Source organism: Schistocerca nitens, chromosome 5, assembly GCF_023898315.1.
Source record: "Schistocerca nitens isolate TAMUIC-IGC-003100 chromosome 5, iqSchNite1.1, whole genome shotgun sequence".
In the NCBI taxonomy this organism is placed as follows: Eukaryota; Metazoa; Arthropoda; class Insecta; order Orthoptera; family Acrididae; genus Schistocerca; species Schistocerca nitens.
In genome coordinates, this window is record NC_064618.1 from 825,726,599 (window position 1) to 825,747,519 (window position 20,921).

Sequence of the window (20,921 nt, forward strand, 5' to 3'; positions counted from 1 at the left end):
TTCAATCTAGTTACTGCTCGTGATAGTAATTTCAAAAACAGTTTTTAAAAAATGTCGCAGGAATTCTATAGAAGGAGTAAATAGTTTATATCGATAACGGAGAAGTAGTGTGAATCGAGTTACTGATACTTATGTCACTTAAAATACAATAACTATCAGCTCTTCCTGTTCTCTTGTTAATAGAGTAAAGAAATGCGACAATGAACACAATTCAGCCGTCAAGATAGCCAGCTTCGTGGGTTTCAACACGATCTCATTTCTTTTTATACATTTATTGGAATTAGTGTACAATCGACTTTAACTTTTGTCCCAAGTGATCGCTCCAGTTTCGTTACTACGTTCTTCAGAAAATATAGCATAAATCAAGCCTTAAAAGTACATTGAAATGACAAAAATGATCAGATGGCAATATGCATTTATACAGATGGAGGTATCCAAAGTATAAAAGGGCAGTGCTCTGACGGAGCTGTCGTTCGTACTCGGTTGATTCATCTGAAAAGGTTTCTGACGTGATTATAAGAGCACGATGGGAACTAACAGACTCTGAACGTGGAATGGTAGTTGGAGCTGCACGCGTGGCACATTCCATTTCGGAAAACTGAGGGAATTCAATATTCTGAGATCCACAGTGTCAAGAGTGTGCCGAGAATACCGAATTCCAGGCATTACCCGCCACCACGCACAACAGTGGCCGACTCCCTTCACTTACCGACCGAGAGCAGTTATGTCTGCGTAGATTTGTCAGTGCTAACAGACCAGCAACACTGCGTAAAATAACCGCAGAAAGCAATGTGGGACGTACGACGAACGTATCCCATAGGGCAGTGCGGCGAAATTTGGCGTTACTGAGCTGTGGCAGGAGAAGACCGAAGCGAGTGCCTCCGTTAACAGCACGACATCGCCTGAGACGGCTCTCCTGAGTACGTGACCGTATCAGTTGGACCATAGATTACTGGAAATCCGTGGCCTGGTCAGACAAGCGCCCAATTTCAGTTGGTAAGAGCTGATGGGAGGGTTCGAGTGTGATGGGGACCCCACGAAGCCATGGACCCAAGTTGTCAACACTGTGCAAGCTGGTGGTGACCCCATAATGGAGTGGACTGTGTCTATATGGAATGCACAGGGTCATGTGGTCGAACTGAAACAATCACTGGCGGAAAATGGTTATGTTCGGCTACTTGGAGACCGTTTGCAGCCATTTGAAAGGGTACAAAATACTTCATTATTCTTGTCAGAACAACACATTTTTTGTGTAAAAATAACTCAATTTCAATTAATGCAGCGAAGCCGGATACCAGTGTGGGAAAGAATGACAATTTATTTATTTAATTGATCGCATGTGCACTCCCACAAAGTAAATCCCTACATCCAGTTTGGTGAGATCTGTGAAATGAATGAATGTATGGTCGTCTGCTAACCGCAGATAGTGAATGTGGATATATGATCATCTTTGAGTCGATCCTTTGGCCACCTTTGGTGGGACCAAAGAGATGAAAGTTACCAGAGCTTTGAGCGTCTGAAATGTGGCTGACCAATACGATAGCAAGGTGCTTCCCCCACCTCGACAGAGATGGGAGATGACCTAGAGAACGGCCATGTTTCGGCACTCTGCCGCCGGATCTTCTGCCGTTAAGACCTGTTTTTGTTGTGCTCCGTAATAACGAAAGAGTGGAGGCATGGTATGCATGTGGAATATTTAAGAGTAGTTTGAATTAATAATTTCTCTATCTCAGGAACTTTTGTGGGGAGAATTAAATGTCAGGCAGGTAATATTAAGGGGATTGTAGTAATCTTCGGAAGTGACCAACGGTCACAATGAAACCACGTGTAGCTATAAGTTGAAATACTTCCGTGTGCTTAAGTTAAGCTGAATTACTAGCGTGTGTACAATAAGTTGAAATATTTAAGAAATAGCGTGTGTATCATAAGTTGAAATATTTAAGAAATTACGTGTGCAGGACTTGAAATTAGAGACGAGTACTTCCACGTGGTGAGTACTGTGTGAGTCTCAATCTGTGTATGAGACAAAGGATAAAGAGAAGTACTCGTCCATGGTATCAGTTGAGGACTCGCGTGTGTGCTTAATATTAAACTGCATGATATGATTCCGTGTGACGCTAGATTTAAACTCTGAGAGAGAATCAAGGTGAGTCGGCCGTCTATCCAGCAACGCCACTTGGCTTGCATTGCACAGGAAGACGTGCATTTATCTCCCGAGTTCACAGTAGGAAAGTAGAATTACAAAGTGGGGCAGTGTCGTGGGAAACTGGGATAAATATTGATTGAAGTGGGAAAGCAGAAAGTGATAATGTTGTAACCATTCTTTGTGTAGTATTTCATATTGTTGTGTGGTGTATGTCATGTAATTTGGGTATGTGTGGTTTGCATGGGGGAGTAGCAAGGTAGTTTCAAAAGATTTGTGGGTTACGCTTGTTCCTTCTGCATCGCTCGATCTGGAGGAAAGTTTCGTGATGATTGTGAGAGTCGAAGTGTGAGGTATAATAAAAGATCCACCATCCTATCCAGAAAGTGCACTGTAGCGTTAAATAAATTACGAGACCATAATATAGAGATTCACTAATGTAAAGCCAGGCCCACTGGGCGGAATTTCTCATGTGATATTGTGTAGGTTATAGAATTTGTGTGTTTTGGAATAAATAATATAGTGAAAAGAAAAAGATTGGTGGATTTTTCCATTGAATTGCATGTTGTCATGATGCCCCGAATTTATAATGTGTGCGCCATTCACATTCAGTGCGGTGGCCACGTGCTGATAAAAGCCGTTAAATAAAAGACAAAAAGAAAATGTGGTATTGCCAGTGCGTAGTATACATTCAGAGTTCTGTAATTCACTGATAGTCAGATATGCGTTTCCGTTGCGTAGTATTCATACAGGAGGATAATTTGTAACTAAATAGTAAGATACGAGAATTCATGTTACTCGATAAATTAAGGAAGAATCCACTCGCTTGGCGAACCACTCATCTTGCAGGCCTGACTGCTTGATGCCACAGTATGAGTAAGGCAAGTGGGTGCCTCTCACATTCACGGACCTTATGTTCCCAAACAAAGATGGAATTTTTATGGGTGACAACGCACCTTGTCACCGAGCCAAAATTGTTGGCGTTTGGTTTCTTCAACATTCTGACCAGTTCGAGTGTATGATCTGACCACCCAGTTCGCCCGACTTGGATCCCATCTAACATTTACGGAACATAATCTAGAGGTCAGTTCGTGCAGAAAATCCTGCACTGGCAAAGACTATAGACGCAGTATGACTCAATATTTCTGCATGGTCTTTTTGATTCCATGCCACGTCGGGCAAAAAGAGATCCGACACGATATTGCGAGTGTCCCATGAATTTCGTCACCTCAGTGTATTATTAGCCTGTGTGAAGTGAGCAAAGTATTCCCATGCTACGAATAATCATGTACTTGGTGGTTATTTGTCACCATGCAGACATTATTCACGGACCATTCGGCTGATTACTTTGCAGCCCATGCGAATGACACTCTAACTTGTATCCGACTGCAGCTCAGAAATACCACGACTATGCCGACCAATGGCCTTCTCTTTGATTAGCATCTTCTTAGGCTCTGCTCAGCCGACGACAGAATACTGCAGCGTCTGCCAGACACTAGTCATCAGTCATAAGCCACCTGTTCACATTCCGACTCTCACACAGCTCGCAAGACACACCAGCGTCTTCATGCGACTTTCTTCCTTTTTCTTTGTGCCAGAGCGGACAGATAACACACCTCGTCGGCCAAGTGCATCTTATAACAGCCGAGAAAATTTACGTACGAATGCATGCTTTCGCGGCGATATCCGTTAATAAAACATTCTCGGGTTTCAAGCCGCGTCAGGTGGTTTACTGCCCGCGAGCTTTCGGCAGAGATCTCCTCTGCCATTGTCAAGTGGATGACTGTCGTGTGGTCGTCATTGCCGTGCTTATATAGCCGCGCCGTCGCTGGTGACGTCACTGGTGCTCGGTCCCGCACCATATATGGTAATGTTTTGGCCGCGCGACCGCCGGGCCCGCTTCAACTCCCTCAACACCGGATCCCACGCTGTACTCAGCTGCAATCCACCGTCTCTATTGAACGTGTTGTCAGAAATTCTAATCTCTATGGCCTCGTTTATCACGCTAACCCAGAAGCCGTTAGACCGTTTAATAATAGTCATCTCAGAGCATGTTCTGCTTCAACTGACTTTTCGGGATAGTGCAGACAGTAACACCTTTCAAATTCTATGCGGCGCTGTTCAATAGTGCGAACAGTCTGGCCGACATAGAACTGTCTACATGCACACGGTATCTTGTAAATTTCTGGTGTTCTGAGGCCTACATCGTCTTTCACAGATTTCATTATTTGCCGGATCTTTGTCGGAGGCCTGAAGATTGTGTCTATTTTGTGCCTCTTCAATAGCCGACTAATTTTCCTTGTTGTCGAACTACAAAACGGTAAGAATGCATCCTGCTTGGTTTCTTCTTCAGAGGTCTTCTTCCTTTGAGGCGTGGATGACACTGCTTGTGAGATCTGTTTGTTGTTGTAACCGTTTTCCTTAAAAAGTTTGTGTAAATGGCTCAGTTCTCTCGGCAAGTTTTCAGTGTCTGAGACGGTTTCAGATCGATGTACTAAGGTCCTCAGAACTGACTGTTTCTGTGCTGGATGATGGATGTAGATACCGAACCGTGTGGGTGGGCTTGCGGTAAACGCTATGTCCTAGAGACCCATTGGGTTTACGGCGGACAAGCACGTCCAAGAACGGCAAGGAACCCTCCTTCTTTATTTCCATTGCGAAGTTGATGTGGTCGTGGATGCTGTTGAGGTGCTCCAGGAACTCTTATAACTTTTCTTGTCCATGTGGCCAAATGACGAAGGTATCGTCGACGTAGCGATAAAAACAGCTCGGCTTTCCAGGAACCGTGTCCAAGGCGATGTCTTCGAAATGCTCCAAAGAGAATGGCTACTACTGGAGCTAATGGAGAATGGACTTCCCATCGCCACGCCGCCAGTTTGGTTAAAATATTCTCCATCGTGTTAGAAATACACTCCTGGAAATTGAAATAAGAACACCGTGAATTCATTGTCCCAGGACGGGGAAACTTTATTGACACATTCCTGGGGTCAGATACATCACATGATCACACTGACAGAACCACAGGCACATAGACACAGGCAACAGAGCATGCACAATGTCGGCACTAGTACAGTGTATATCCACCTTTCGCAGCAATGCAGGCTGCTATTTTCCCATACAGACGATCGTAGAGATGCTGGATGTAGTCCTGTGGAACGGCTTGCCATGCCATTTCCACCTGGCGCCTCAGTTGGACCAGCGTTCGTGCTGGACGTGCAGACCGCGTGAGACGACGCTTCATCCAGTCCCAAACATGCTCAATGGGGGACAGATCCGGAGATCTTGCTGGCCAGGGTAGTTGACTTACACCTTCTAGAGCACGTTGGGTGGCACGGGATACATGCGGACGTGCATTGTCCTGTTGGAACAGCAAGTTCCCTTGCCGGTCTAGGAATGGTAGAACGATGGGTTCGATGACGGTTTGGATGTACCGTGCACTATTCAGTGTCCCCTCGACGATCACCAGTGGTGTACGGCCAGTGTAGGAGATCGCTCCCCACACCATGATGCCGGGTGTTGGCCCTGTGTGCCTCGGTCGTATGCAGTCCTGATTGTGGCGCTCACCTGCACGGCGCCAAACACGCATACGACCATCATTGGCACCAAGGCAGAAGCGACTCTCATCGCTGAAGACGACACGTCTCCATTCGTCCCTCCATTCACGCCTGTCGCGACACCACTGGAGGCGGGCTGCACGATGTTGGGGCGTGAGCGGAAGACGGCCTAACGGTGTGCGGGACCGTAGCCCAGCTTCATGGAGACGGTTGCGAATGGTCCTCGCCGATACCCCAGGAGCAACAGTGTCCCTAATTTGCTGGGAAGTGGCGGTGCGGTCCCCTACGGCACTGCGTAGGATCCTACGGTCTTGGCGTGCATCCGTGCGTCGCTGCGGTCCGGTCCCAGGTCGACGGGCACGTGCACCTTCCGCCGACCACTGGCGACAACATCGATGTACTGTGGAGACCTCACGCCCCACGTGTTGAGCAATTCGGCGGTACGTCCACCCGGCCTCCCGCATGCCCACTATACGCCCTCGCTCAAAGTCCGTCAACTGCACATACGGTTCACGTCCACGCTGTCGCGGCATGCTACCGGTGTTAAAGACTGCGATGGAGCTCCGTATGCCACGGCAAACTGGCTGACACTGACGGCGGCGGTGCACAAATGCTGCGCAGCTAGCGCCATTCGACGGCCAACACCGCGGTTCCTGGTGTGTCCGCTGTGCCGTGCGTGTGATCATTGCTTGTACAGCCCTCTCGCAGTGTACGGAGCAAGTATGGTGGGTCTGACACACCGGTGTCAATGTGTTCTTTTTTCCATTTCCAGGAGTGCATGATGACGTCAGAGTGTGCTTAAGTGAACCCATGATGGCGTCGTCAAAGAGCTGGGACAGCAAGTCAATAGAGTCTGTGATGGGGACACACGTGAATAAAGAAACCACATCGAAGCAGACCTTTAATCCGATTGATGAAGTCCGCCGTATTCTTTATATGGTGTCCACAGTGTCCAACGTGCGTAGAGAGGAGGCTGGCCAGATGTTTAGCAAGTTTATAGGTCGGCGAGACGATGATACTCACTATCGGCCTCAACGGTGACGGTCTTGGTGCCTTGGGGAGGAGGTTCTTAATAGTATTCTCTTCCAGCGATGACCGTTTGAGAAGCTCTGAAGTCTTCCTCACTATTCTGGATGTTGATACTGAAATTAAAAATCAGCAGAATAGCAGGCATGCTATTGCCGTATTAGCAATGATAATAACATGACTACAATATCGTAAATCGTAAAATAAGTGAAAGAAGCGCAAGGTGGATGCACGTCTTTCACTATCTTTTACTGTTTTACACCATCCTGTGCTTTTAACAGATTCGCCCCGACGTTCTAATGGTCCAGTATCTAGGCCAGCGTTTCTCAACCACTTTGTCACCAATACATGTCAGGTATGTCGCGAGATTTTTAATGTCTTCTAATCTTCCGCAGGTAAAATACTCGTATGTAGAACATAAAAACATTATTCCTGTTCTAGAGTCTTATGTAATAAATACGCAAAATTTGTATGTCTTAGTCGTCCAACACTGAAAACTGTTATCGTATGTACTTTACGTGTTTGCTTTCTTGCCACTAGGAAAAAATCGCAGTTTTAAGATGATACTGTCTGCACCACGTGATTTCCGGCACCGTGACTGTGTCCTCGTGTGCAATAGGATTGCTACAGGGGTGATACTAGTGGGATCGGAGTTGTCACTAGTCAACCTTATTTATTTATCAATAAATATTTGTTACGATTTTTATTGATATATCAACTAGTTAACTTTACCTCGCGTTGTGAAGCACGATTGGCACTTTTCATATCAAAAGGAGAGCTGCGGAAGAATTGATCTGGATCGGCCAACTAATGTTTGGAAGTTTGGTGACTCAGTGGATAGTTATATGCGAATTTAGACTTCCTCGGCAAATCTCGATGGTAAAGCCTTCTCGGGTTACCGTTCTGCGGCAACGTTTCAACATTTTTCCAAATTGTCATCTTCAGGCGAAACAGGTTGAAACTTTGACGCTGAACGAAGCCTTGACTCGGTTGATAGCCAGAGAAGGCTTCATCATCAGTGGATAGTTGTCAGACTACAAAACCATACATTTGGGCTCAACGCACAGTTAACATACGAATTTTTCGGTCACCCGCGGCTTCTTTCACCTCTGACAATGATTGGAGACCGCTTTTCTACGAGAGCTGTTCCGAAAGTAAGGTTCGATAAGTCGCGAAATGGAAAGGACAGTAAAAATTCGATGAAGCTTAGCACAGATGTGTTGCCTGTCGATCACGTCGCTGTTTTCAGTTCTGAGCACACAGTGAGCACGTGAAGATGCCTGGAACAACAGTGTCTCCCGCCAAGCATGGGTACGCGCTGCAAGGTTTCGCCTCATTTCATGCAACCCCACATAACATAGCTGTCGTGCATTTCCTTCCTTCTCGGCCACACAATGCAGGGCTAATGAAGATGCCCGTGCAGCGTTTTCGATGGGAAGTGTTTGATCACACACCATAAAGCCCGGAATTGGCTCCCTCTGATGTTCATCTCTGCTCACATGAACCGCTGACTATGAAGACAACATTTTAGCAAAGACAACGAACTGCAGAGCAGCGCAGATAAGTGGCGGAAAGCACAGGCGGCTGGCTTCAATGACGAGGATGTGTTCAACGCTACGACAACACTCCAAGTCGGAGAGGCGACTATGTAGAGAAGTAGCTGGAAGGTGTAGCAAACTGTTGCAAATAAAACATTTTTATTAGGTCTCCCTGTAGGTGTCAGAAGGAGTCAGTTTACGGCTAGGAGGAAGTTAAGGGCATACGAGGTGCGGCTAGAAAAAAACCGGACTGATGCTGGAAAAAACATTTATTTGCAATTATTTACAATTTCATGTTATCTCCTTCAATGTACTCTCCTCCTCGGTCTCTACACCGCTCCATACGAATTTTCCACTGTTCATAGCAATGCTGCAGATCATTTTCGGTAAGTCCATACATTACTTCCGTCGCTTTTTCTTTTACTGCTTCAACAGTCTCAAATCTAGTTCTTTCATGAAGAATCTGCCTAACACTTTCCTTGTCAACTCCTTTTAACTCAGACACTGCTCTGATTGTTAAACGGCGATCTTGTCGAACAAGTTTACCGATTTTTTCAATGTTTGCATCCGTTTTTGCTGACAATGGTCTGCCAGTGCGAGTGTCATCACTGGTGTCTTCGCGGCCATCTTTAAATCGTTTAAACCACTCAAACACTTGTGTTCGCGATAAACAATCATCGCCGTACACTTGTTGTAACATTACAAACGTTTCACTTGCAGATTTTCCTAGTTTGAAACAAAATTTGATGTTAACACGCTGTTCTTTCTGTACACTCAACATTTTCCGACGCACAGACAGAACGTCAACTACTTAAAACAGACGCCACGGGCAGACTGAGTGCAGGAGGCAGATGAAACTCGAGCAGTAGGCGGAGCGAGAGTCACGTGACAGGCCACGCGACTTTCAGCCATATTGCATTCGTTTTATTGTTTCACCAGTACTAGTCCGGTTTTTTTCTAGCCACACCTCGTACAACGTCCAACACCATACCCAGTGCAGCGCTGAGATCTTCATATTAACCCTCGCGTAGTGATTACGTCGCGTAGCGAAATAACGGGAACCGCAAGCAGTGTGGACTGTACGAACGCCGGCGCTGGAGTTAAGCTACGGTACTTCACACCGAAAAGAGGAAAGGAACGTCCCGCGCTATCCGTGTGGCTTTGTTCTACGCTGGCTGTCGGACAATGGACAGATCCCCGCGTGGCGTGCTATATGGGACGTGTGGCGGCTGGCTCGCGTGTGAGAGGGCGTGGCCGCGGCCTTGCGCGCGCGCACTGCGGACGCCGCCCTCGCCATTACCATAGAATGGGCAGGTGAGACCACGCCGCCGCTGCTTGCAATCACACATCCTGCAGCAGGCAGGCCTCCTCCCGCTCCTCTGCCGAGACGTAGGCGCAGCTGCCGCAAGCGAGAGTGCATTATGCCCGCACGCGTCCACAAACACTTTGAAAGCATTTTACGCTATTCCTCGATGGCGTTAAACATACCGTCCTACCGTGAGAATGTTACTGCATCAGCGGGTAAAATTCGTCACTGTATTCTTGGAGACGATGCTGCTTTAAGTAACAATGCGTTTATGACCAAATGTATCGCAAGTGTCACATACAAACCTTACAAACGTCTTTTCCTCCAAAACGGTACAACGGATCTCTTCAGTAAAATACGTTATTCGCATTACGATCTCACAATTACAAAAACGAAAACTGGTGCATACTTTCAAATACAAGCACACTGTCGTGATATGTCAGGTATAGACTCACTGATCCTAAATTCATATACACTGAAGAGCCAAAGAAACTGATACACTTGCCTAATACCGTGTAGGGTTCCCGGCGAGCACGCAGAAGTGCCGCAATACGACTTGGCATGGACTCGACTAATTTCTGAAGTAGTGCTGGAGGGAATTGACACCATGAATCCTGCAGGGCTGTCCATAAATCCGTAAGAGAACGAGGGGGTGGAGATCTCTTCTGAACAGCACCTTGCAAGGCATCCCAGATATGCACAATAGTCAATGTTAAAAAATATATTGACTCAACCACTTGTTTATAGTGTAAAACACTAAGATTGACGCGTTTCGGAAGTCAAGCTTCCACCATCAAAATAATAAAAAGTAAAAGAACTTGTTAAAACTCACTAAAATGGAACATGCACCAGGCACAATAAAATTGATAATAAAATTAAAACATCGTGGCTACTTCCCTTGTTGCAGCCGTGTCTTCCAAGGTGCCTCTCCACATAGTCGTCAAAATAGTTTTTTATATTTTGTATGCAGAGAAAGTACGTAAAAACCTCATAACTTCGGCTAATTCTTCTATAACACACGTGTAGTTTCGTCATATTACTAGTCTGTGACGTCACCAGTACATCAGCCACCAACAGAGAGCTTTCGACCACGTGACCAGAACAATGATTTTCAAGCTTTAATTGCATAAAATATAACAGATATTTTGTGAGAATATTGGCCGTAAATGCTATTTAAATGTTGTAATTAGAATAACAACAATCCGAACCGCAACATAGGAAAATAGCCCATTGGTTGAGATGGACATACATTTACTGACAGCAGCAGTTTCTGTCGGGTTTGAAAACGACTGTCATCGACAAGCCATCACCGTTCTTAAGCCATGTTGACACCTTGGGCTGTCTAACACACCAGCAAATCTCGATATGGTCGTGTTCACGTCCAAATACGACAGCTCCTTCCTGCCATTCTGTCACTTGTCCACGTCGAGCCACCTTACTGCTCTAATTTCATACAACCGACGGCACATGACACCACTTCACTACCGTGGCTTACGTCATGACCTCCTGCTACAAGTTCGACAGGATCCACAGCGCCGCCAAGCGATCAGTATGCTTGTAACGCCGGAAATGCATATCCTTCAATTTCCATCTATTGCACTGCAAATTTTTTTCCTTATTTTGTTACCCGAAGATATAACATTTCTGTGTCTTTGTATATTGTAATTGTTTTACTATTTGTACATATATGCATTGATGTCGATGTATAATTGGTTTGTTTTGTAAATATTATTTGTATTTTACGCTGGGTCTTGCCTAGGGAAAACTATACTATCGAACGAATGCATCGATAGGTCGTGTGGAGAACGAAAGTGTTTAGGATCTTTGGTAGGGTTAACTCTGTCGCGTGGAGCGCGGGCAGAGGGGGTCTGGCTGGGGTAGTGCGGTGGAGCAGGTGTGTTGTGTGACGCTCCCGCGAGTTGCCGCGCTTTCGGGGTTGGGCAGCATGTAATTGCGCTCGACTTGCTATGATAGTTTCTGACACGGTGTCGCGGACAGGAAGCATTAACTGGCGCACATCAAGAGTCCGTTTCGCCTGGTGACCGTGTCGAGAAGAAGGCGCGCCAACATCCAGCTTCTGCAACAGCGACGGCCGACAATGAGTGACTGTCGCCACCTCCTCGATCGACGGCTTCAAACCTTCAACCAGCCAACAAGGAAGACTGGAAGCACGTAAAGTTTTAGAACTGTATGGCAGACCTCAGCTTTTCAAACTTTTAAAATTGTTGCATCACAAAATTACAGCAACTTAGCATGAACCTTTGTTGCTCATTGTCCCAATTGCATTGCCAAGCAGGGTCCCTTCCTTTTCCGAAATGAGCCCGAGTGTCGTTGAAATTCAAACGCCAGCATCATTCGATTTCACTGCTTTAATTTCAAAGTTCAGTTAAGGTAGTCATAGCTGGCTACAATATTTAGATTACACAAGAACAAATTAAGAGTGCGAGTTTTGTTACCGTATTTTAGCTTACCTGTGAGCGCAGCTCAGCTTGGTACGTACTAAATTTTACTATTGTTAATTTGTCAGAATCATTTAATTCAATCTCTTATTTCTAAATTGCGTAGATTCAAGTAGCTTTTGAAATGATTGTTGAGGTAGTCCAAGACTAACCGTATTTTACTGAATTTCAATGTGCTTCAGAAAGAAAGCTCACTATTAACTTCAGTCACTAAATTAACTTTCGATTTTCCGGTTTTATTAATTCTTTTGCTAAATTAAGTCAGAGTGTAGCGAAATTTATTACTTCTGACAAACTTTCAGTTTGCACACTACACGTGTCAACCTTCAGTTGCCACGCTTCTAGTGCTAATTATATGTGTAATAACCTTTCTTTTTCAGCTACTATAGTAATTGTCCATAGGACTGGCGACCGTAATTTCCCCCAAATCTCAAATATCTAATTATCGCTGGTTAATTGTTAATGTAACGGCCGCACATTTACTTTCTTTATTAACTTTACCCCTTTTCAAAATTAATTTCCACCAGTTTCATTTGCATTTTTCCTTTCATTTAGATGTAACCCTTTCCTCCCTCTTTACCGACAAATTAACTTTGGTGACGATTGCTTTTCCCAAATTTCCATTAGGTACACGCGGTTTAATTTTTCACTGTCATTAAGCCGACCGAAGTGGCCGTGCGGTTAAAGGCGCTGCAGTCTGGAACCGCAAGACCGCTACGGTCGCAGGTTCGAATCCTGCCTCGGGCATGGATGTTTGTGATGTCCTTAGGTTAGTTAGGTTTAACTAGTTCTAAGTTCTAGGGGACTAATGACCTCAGAAGTTGAGTCCCATAGTGCTCAGAGCCATTTGAACCATTTTCACTGTCATTAAGGTCGATAAGTGAGGGGAAGGTTACATGCTGTGTTTAAGGGAGCGACTAATATTGTCTCCGGTGAGCTTACCTGATGATATGCACTGAACTTTTAGTGCAAGATGAATCTAGTTGGAGCTGTAGCGGGCGTCGAGAAATTCTGGTGCTGTTCCTCAGTCTTCTTAGCGTTCGAACTGATGGACGATGTGGATGAGCAGTACTTTCAACCAAATCTGCTGTCGAATTCTGATCCTTCGGCCAAATGGCCTACATCTGATGATACGAGCAGATACCTTTAGTCATGTCGAATCACACTTACTCGTAATTTGCCAGGAGTGGTTCAGCGGGTTCTACGAAAAGTTTCGTTATTACGCGCACAACACAGACATGTAAACAGTCTGCCAGATAAGGGTGGCAGTGATTAGGCCCATTACACACGAGTAATAACCGAGTGTGCACCAGCCATTGGGTAACGTCTTACGTACATCATGACGACGGTAAAGATTATAATTATGCCGAGAAAGGCGACAGTGACGAATGAGTAGCTTGCCGTACACGGTTTCTAACAGGACACGTGTTTCGTCACGAACGAAAGAAGTCTTGCAACAAGTTGACGTTGCAGTACTTACTAGGCGCTTACTAATTATTCCACAAGCGTCTATCGAAGATTAATTAAACGGTAGCAACAAATCTAAAACTTTGAGACTATTTACCAACATATGCGCCATAAAATATATATAAATTAGTTTAAGTTTTCCGATCACTACTTAGTTACTTTTTGCACGAAATGTTTTGCGTTGCTGTACTTAAAGTTTTCTACTTACACATTTGTGGCATTCGCTGTGAACTACGTGACGAAACAATTTCTTCTCATTCCAATCATGTGTAGGGCATTTGTGTTACATTTTTCGTGTGACGTGCAGAACCTTCTTTGACCTATTTTTAAAGCGAACCGTCATACCATCGTTATGCACATGCGGTCCTAATAACTGTAATGCAATCGTCATACGATACGCGCAGGAATAAGAATTCGGAAGGTACGCTTCGAGTTTCGATCGACGGTCTTTCACGAGCCGCAGAGAAATGCGACGTTGTCTGTGCAACGACTCATATGCGAAAGGGCTGACGCTTAATTCTGTTTGTCATCATACGGAACAGATATCTGGATCTTAACGTGGCTTATGTTTGGTCCGTTACGTCCGTAACGTGTGACTGTGTGTAGCAAGTAATAGGTGGCACAAGGAAGAAGTCTGATTACACTGGGGGCTGGCGGTGTGACTAGAATAAGATCCCCGATGTGAAGAAGTAGCATACCAGTTGCGCTAAAAAAATGTTAACGCAACTATTTCTTCATATCGGCGTTGTTCAAAAACAGTTGCTGAAAATTGTGCATAATCTAAATCGCAAGAAAGGTCTTTTTGGTGGGCGGAGATCTGTGGTGGGAAATGCTGACGTGGGGCTTGGCGATTCCAACAGGAACTGCCACGTTTAACTTCGTCATGCAATTTTGGCGTTATTACTGCTAGGTCGCTGGCGTTTGCGGGAATGGAAAAAAAGAGAAAAAGCACGGAAGTCGACATGAAATGCTGCGGACGAATCCGATATGTGACGAAACCAAACGACGTACACCTTTTATTGTGCCACTTACATGCAGTTACCATTCTTAGCAAAGTGCAGTAGGTATCACGAAGCGTGAACGTCCTTCTTTTTCCTTTCAATTCTTGCTCTAAGGTGGATAAACAGGCTGCTATTTGATTGATGTACAGAATATCTAATAATAAATCAATGCTTCAATATAGAGCTCTAAAACTGGCAGTATATTTACAATGTGGAGCCGATATTTTTATAGGCTGGTAAGTCGATATTTTGTCGTCGACGTACCATACTTTCTTTCGATATATCGGAGGCCGATAAAGATTTAAAGATATCAACAGTCCTAGTTGCGCAGCAGACAGCTGTCTACATCTACATGGTTACTCTGCAATTCACACTTAAGTGCCTGGCAGAGGGTTCATCGAACCATTTTCATACTACTTCTCTACCATTCCACTCTAGAATGGCGCATGGGAAAAAGGAACACCTAAATCTTTCCGTTCGAGCTCTGATTTCTCTTATTTTATTATGATGATCATTTCTCCCTACGTAGGTGGGTGTCAACAAAATATTTTCGCATTCGGAAGAGGAAGTTGGTAATTGAAATTTCGTAAACAGATCTCACCGCAAAGAAAACCACCTTTGCTTCAGTGACTGCCACCCCAACTCGCTTATCATACCAGTGACACTCTCACCCCTATTGCGCGATAACACGAAACGAGCTGCCCTTCTTTGCACTTTTTCGATGTCCTCCGTCAATCCTACCTGGTAAGGATCCCACACCCCGCTGCAATATTCGAGCAGAGGACGGACAAGTGTAATGTAGGCTGTCTCTTTAGTGGGTTTGTCGCATCTACTAAGTGTTCTGCCAACAAAGCGCAGTCTTTGTCTCGCCTTTCCCCACAATATTATCTACGTGGTCTTTCCAGTTTAAGTTGCTCGTAATTGTAATTTCTAGGTATTTAGTCGAATTGACAGCCCTTAGATTTGTGCGATTTATCGTATACCCAAAATTTATCGGATTTCTTTTAGTAGCCATGTGGATAACCTCGCACTTCTCTTTTTTTAGTGCCAATTGCCACTTTTCGCACCATACAGAAATTCTCTCTAGATCATTTTGTAATTGGAATCGATCGTCTGATGATTTTACTAGACGGCAAATTACAGCGCCATCTGCAGACAATCTAATGGGGCAATTTTGATGCTGACGTGTAAACGAAAATGACGACTCTAAACAGACGAGACTCAGTATAGGAATGAAAGGCCAGGGGCGCTACAGTTAAGGGGGCCGACTTGGAGCAGGAGAGGCACCACAGGACATTTCAATTTCCAGTGTCTATACTTTCACAAATAAATTTATAAAACTTTGTCAGCATCACCAGGAAGGATTCAGAATTCACACGCATAGCAGTGAAAGTTCTAAAGCATAACGAAGTAATTTTTTTACGTGTGAAATTTCATCATTTTTTTCACTTACTAATGACAGAATTTGTTGCTATAGGTACACTTTTCTTCATAAGTAAGACAGATTCTTTTATGAATTTTGCACAGCATACAAACCATACTTAAAGGTGTATGAAACTCTAGAATTTTCCAAATCTATTAAAAACTGTGGTAAAAACTGAGGTAATTAACTATAAAATTTGTGTTTTTTTCTAGACATGAAGTTTAAAATATAACAGTTCATTCGTTTTTTGATAAATTAATTAAATTCTAGAGTTTCATACACCTGTGAGTATGGTATGTATGCTGTGCAAAATTTTTCGAAGAATCTCTCTAACTTATGAAGAAAAGTGTACCTATAGCAACAAATGCAGCCATTAGTAAGTGAAAAAATGATTAAATTTCGCACGTAAAAAAAAATTTTTTTGTTATGTTTTCGAACGTCCACTGCAATGGGCGTGAATCCTGAATCCTTCCTGGTGAAGCTGACAAAGTTTTATGACTTTTGTTTGTAAAAGTATAGACATTGGAAATTAAAATGTCCTGAGATGCCTCTCCTGCTCAAAGTCGCCCCGTTTGACGTCCTACCCTCCCTTAACTCACTTGTCTCGAGTAGTTAACCGAGACGGGAAAGTATATCGTGTAGAGGGGGCTCGGGTCGGCAATGGAGAGCAACTACCGGCGGCAGACGTCGCAGTGGCGGGACGAGTTAATGAGGAGCAATGAGAGTCGCCGGCCGTGTGAGAAGGGCAGCACCAAGGCCGGCTACTGGCGGAGTCTGCTGCTACTGCCTAGAGATGGGCAAACTCGTTCATCCTTGGGAACTAGTTCACTGCTGATCGTTCTTTTTTGGGAACCGTTCATTTTTACTCGTTCACCGTTCATTTGTGCTTGGTATATGGTTCTTATGAAAAACTGAAAACTAGTAGTGAAGGTGACTGAAGGATGGAGGACACCAGGAATGGACACTTGCCTCCCCCCTGGGGTATAGAGTTTTTATTCATTACAGAATTCTTACACACTTTTAGAAGTAATTTCTGTGATTCTGCAGAACCTCTCGTTTAGCCAACTGTAGCGTTTTGTGGCTGAACGCAGGGAAATAATATAGGGTGGCGCACGGAAAACCGGCCCCGAGTACAGACTGGTCGCCAATTACGGACGATGTATTGCCCGTTGCGAGCAGATACAACAAACAGACAAACATGTAATGATTAGGCAGTGAAGAAATAACAAACTAATGCAAGCAACAGTGGCGAAACAATCGATGACGGTGTGTAGAGAGCTGGAGAAGAGAACATAAAAATCTCACGCGACGCGCATGGGGTATAGCTCATGTAGTCTTGTAAACCTGTTGGTAGCTGTTTCGCAACTTAATAGACCACAAGTGTCTTGCATAAAATTCTTCGTTTCGACTTCCACTACGTAGCTATGCTACGTTGTAAACAATAATTGTTTACACCCTGTATATACTTCACGTCGTCTCTGAGTTCGTAGGCGAAGTAGACTTTATGGAAGCATAAAGTAAAATGTGGTTTTCTCATCGTACTTGCGTCACACGCTTAGTAAAAATTAGGTTTTTATGTTGCATTATTAAAGTTAATGCAGCAATAATAATAATAATCAAGTTCGTAGTAATAAAGTTTTTGGTTTGAAAGCTCCTGCTGAACAAATGTTTTTGAGATAATAAGTAAATACGATTTTATGGCAATCTATGTCTTTTCAAATGGAGAGGCACCGCTTTTCCTACTGAGCCCAAATGGCCCACAACCCACTTTTTTTTTCCTTCATAGAAACCAAACTAGCAGATAGTGCAAATTGGAAACAACCAAACTTAAAAATAATTAGAGCCTTCCTAAATGTAATGTTTTGTATATGAAAGATACACGAAAATCATTTTATATGAATTTCGTTACACTAAAAATTAAGCAAATTATTGAAAGTTAGTTGCTAAATCAAGTCGATGAAACCAAAAAATATATGATAACAAAAACCTTGCCTTGTTATAAGTATGTCTTCTGTTGTTCATCGATATAATGAAGTGAGCTTATATTCCCTTTTTGTTACCTGAAAAGACGTACCTATTACATACAACAGAATTTTTATGTATTTTACGTAACTATAAAATACTTTTTGATTACCGGTCGTGGACGCTGAACAGCCAGACGAAAGTGCGAGAACAGTTTGTAACACATAAGTAAAATGGGCGAGAGCAGTGAACGAAACGAACAACTGGATACCGAACTAACTAGGAGCAGTCGGCAGTGGAACTGAGACAGGTGGTCATGACAAGAACGACGAGTGCGGCCGAGGGAGACCGAGACTGAGACGAGCACGCGACCGAGGCTGGGACGAGAACTGCTGAAGTGACCGCCGCGACCGAAGTGAACTAGTGAACTATGAACCGATCGTTCCTCGTTCCCGGGAACTATAAGTAGACCGCCGCGACCGAAGTGAACTATGAACCGATCGTTCCTTGGAATTCGTTCCTCGGTCCTTTCGTTCATCTTGGTGAACCGTTCCTTTGCACCCGTTCGTTCGCGAATTACCCATCTCTACTACTGCCGCTTGTGCCTCCAGCTCGCTGCTCCTGGCTCCCTGAATCCCGGGGGGACGCGCGACGCGACCTTCCCGCGGGAACAATGGCAGGAAGCCGGGGGACGCGATAAGCGGCCAAGGTGAGCGGTGGAGAGGAGAGGAGGCGCTGTCTTGTCTTGTCCTGTCGCGGCGGCCCTCAGACTCGCGGCGCACGCTGCACGCGGAGCGCAGCTCCCGCAAAGGGCCGGGTGTGAGCCCGTAGCATTGTGCTGTGACTCACAGGCCGCCTTCTGCTGCTCTGTGCCGCTCTGGCTGTGGGGGGGGGGGGGGGGGGGGACGTTGAACTGCCTCTCTCACTGATGGTCCGGCCGCTCTGCTACATCTACACCCATACTCCGCAAACCACTTTGAGTACCTCTATCGATTCTCCCTTCCAGTCTCGTATTGTTCGTGGAAAGAAAGATTGTCGGTATGCCTCTGTGTGGGCTCTAATCTCTCTGATTTTATCCTCATGGTCTCTTCGCGAGATATGCGTAGGAGGGAGCAATATGCTGCTTGACTCCTCGGTGAAGGTTCTCGAAACTTCAACAAAAGCCCGTACCGAGCTACTGAGCGTCTCTCTTGCAGAGTCTTCCACTAGAGTTTATCTATCACCTCCGTAACGCTTTCGAGATTACTAAATAATCCTGTAACGAAGCGCACTGCTCTCCGTTGGATCTTCTCTATCTCTTCTATCGACCCTATCTGGTACGGATCCCACACTGGTGAGCAGTATTCAAGCAGTGGGCGAACAAGTGTACTGTAACCTATTTCCTTTGTTTTCGGACTGCATTTCCTTAGGATTCTTCCAATGAATCTCAGTCTGGCATCTGCTTTACCGACGATTAACTTTATATGTTCATTCCATTTTAAATCACTCCTAATGCCTACTCCCAGATAATTTATGTAATTAACTGCTTCCAGTTGCTGACCTGCTATATTGTAGCTAAATGATAAAGGATCTTTCTTTCTATGTATTCGCAGCATATTACACTTGTCTGCATTGAGATTCAATTGCCATTCCCTGCACCATGCGTCAATTCGTTGCAGATCCTCCTGCATTTCAGTACTATTTTCCATTGTTACAACCTCTCGATATTCTACAGCATCATACGGAAAAAGCCTCAGTGAACTTCCGTTGTTATCCACAAGGTCATTTATATATATTGTCAGTAGCAACGGTCCTACGACACTCCCCTGCGTCACATCTGAAATCACTCTTACTTCGGAAGACTTCTCTCCATTGAGAATGACATGCTGCGTTTTGTTGTCTAGGAACTTTTCAATCCAATCACACAATTGGTCTGATAGTCCATATGCTCTCACTTTGTTCATTAAACGACTGTAGGGAACTGTATCAAACGCCTTGCGGAAGTCAAGAAACACGGCATCTACCTGGGAACTCGTGTCTATGGCTCTCTGATTCTCGTGACCGAATAGCGCGAGCTGGGTTTCACACGATCGTCTTTTTCGAAACCCATGCTGATTCCTACACAGTAGATTTCGGCTCTCTGATTCTCGTGACCGAATAGCGCGAGCTGGGTTTCACACGATCGTCTTTTTCGAAACCCATGCTGATTCCTACACAGTAGATTTCGGCTCTCTGATTCTCGTGACCGAATAGCGCGAGCTGGGTTTCACACGATCGTCTTTTTCGAAACCCATGCTGATTCCTACACAGTAGATTTCTAGTCTCCAGAAAAGTCATTATATTCGAACATAATACGTATTCCAAAACTGTACAACTGAAATTGGCAGCCCCAGAAATTTGCGCCCACAAAAGCGGACTCGGCGCAGGTAGCAGTGCCGTAGCCTTCTGCTGCGCCCGCGAGCCCTGCCTCATTTGCGGGAGGCCGCTGAACTCCCTCCGCCACTGCTGTCGCGTGAGCTGCCCCAGAGAAATTCGCGAAAAGGTCGAGGGGAAGGTCCTCTAAGCCCCTTCTCCGGATTCCGCATCTTCACTGGCAGACAGAAGAACCGAGGACTCTCACCTGGTATTTGACTTTATAATGGACTAGCTGAGTACCCGGCGTTGCCCGCGTATGTATTTGTTCCAGTCTTCTATTAGTCCAGCTCCTCCTTCCATTCTTCCGCAGCACCTCCAAAACTTTTCCTAAAAGTTTTGGCTTTGCTTGCGAACACGTTCACACTTTTTTAAACGTAGAACTCACATCAGACTCCCACAGCTGGAACTCACTCACTCCAGCTAGTCCATCGCCGTAAGTCGCTCACTTCCTTCCACTGCCAGTTGCCCTTTCTCTCTCACTCAGCCCGACTCATTGGCATTTCCTCTCTCTGTCATCGTCTGTTGTGTCCACAGCGACCGCCCCCTTCATTCTGTTCTACTACTACAGTCTCCTCTCTTACTGCTAATATCTCATTCTTTCCTTCCTGCTGCTGCTGTCTTTCCTCACTGTCTCTCTCTCTCTTTTCT